Here is a 1,946-nt window from a genome sequence, read left to right as displayed (position 1 = left end):
CTGAAACATATTCTTCTTAGCAAAGTATCTCAAGAATGGAAGAAAAAGTATCCAATGTACTCAGCCCTACTATGAAACTAATTTGTAGCTTTCATATGAAAGCTATAACCCAATTATAGACCAAGAATATGGGAAAAGGGGAAAGGGAAGGGAGGGGAGGGGCGAGGATGGGTGGAGGGAGGGTAATTGGTGGGACCACACCTATGGTGTATCTTACAAGGGTACATGTGAAACTTATTAAATGTAGAATATAGATGTCTTAACACAATAACTAAGAAAATGCCATGAAGACTATGTTAACCAGTTTGATGAAAATATTTCAAATTGTGTATAAAACCAGCACATTGTACCCCATGACTGCATTAATGTACATAGCTATGATGTAATTTAAAAAGAAGAAGAAGAAGATAAGAAAAATGAGGCTCACAACAGCCAGAAGTCCCTCCAAGGGCTGAAAAAAATAAAAATAAAAAAGAACTATGTAACACTAAGGAAGAAAATTTCAGATTGATATAAATAACTGGAAAAACATATCCCCATGGATCACTAGAACCAACATTGTTAAAATGCCCATACTGCCCCAAGTAATTTGCAAATTCAACGCAATCACCATTAAAATACCAACATCATATTTCACAGATCACATAAAATAATTACATGCTTCATCTGGAACCAGAAAAGAGCCCAATGGCTAAAACAACCTTAAGAACAAATTAAAAATTGGGAGTCATCACCTTACAAAACTTCAAACTATACTATAAGACTGTAGGAACCAAAACAGCATGATATTAACACAAAAACAGAGATACAGACCAACTAAACAGTACACCCAGCCTAGATATAAAACCATCCACATTCAGCCAACCAATCTTTGACAAAGCAGACAAGAGTATACACTGGGGAAAAGAAGCCCTACTCAAAAAATGGTGCTGGGGAAAGCACATAGCCACTTGCAGAATAAAACAGGATCCATATCTTTCATCACTCACAAAAATAAAAGATATAAATGTAAGACATAGAACTATAAGAATGCCAGAAGTAAATGTAGGAAAAAAACTTCTAGACATTGGCCTAGGCAAAGAATTTTATGACTAAGACCCAAATTTCAATTACAACTATAACAAATATAAATAAATGGGACCTGATGAAATTAAAAGCTTTTGTACAACTAAGGAAATAATTGACAGAGCCAAAAGACAACCTTCAGGGGAGGAAACATTCACAATCTACACATTTGAACGTAAGCAAATCAGCAAGAAGAAAACACACAATGCCATTAAAAAGTGGACAAAGGACATGAACAAATGCTTTTAAAAAGAAAAGAGACTCGTAGTCAATAAACATGTGAAAAAATTCTGAATGTCACTACTCATCAGGGAAATGCAAATTGAAAACACAATGATATACAAGTTAGAATGGCTTCTTTAAAAGTTCCAAAACAATAGATGTTTTCTCTAACAGGCATGAGCAACTTGATCTCTCCCAGCTCCATCATAGTCGGAGATTTCAACACTCCTTTAGCAGTGTTGGATAGATGAGCCAATAAGAAGCTTAACAAAGAAATTTAAGGTTTAAATTTAACTATTCAACTTTTGGATTTAACAGACATCTACAGAACGTTTTATCCTAACAAAACTGAATACACATTATTCTCATCAGTACATGGAAAATACTCCAAAATTGAGCACATCTTAGGGCACAAATCTAACCTCAGCAAATTTAAAGGAATAGAAATTATTCTATGCATCTTCTCAGACCATCATGGAATAAAAGTTTAACTCAGCAACAACAGGAATCTGCAGACTCATACAAAAACATGGAAGCTAAATAACCTTATGCTGAATGATAGATGGGTCAGAGATGAGATCAAGAAGGAAATTACCAAATTTTTAGAACAAAACGACAATGAAGATATGAGTTATCAGAAACTCTGGGATACCACAAAG

This window comes from Otolemur garnettii, unplaced genomic scaffold (assembly GCF_000181295.1).
Source record: "Otolemur garnettii isolate 467f Iridium unplaced genomic scaffold, OtoGar3 scaffold00480, whole genome shotgun sequence".
Lineage (NCBI taxonomy): Eukaryota > Metazoa > Chordata > Mammalia > Primates > Galagidae > Otolemur > Otolemur garnettii.
The sequence above is the reverse complement of the archived record's forward strand: the minus strand, read 5'-3'. Positions refer to the sequence as shown.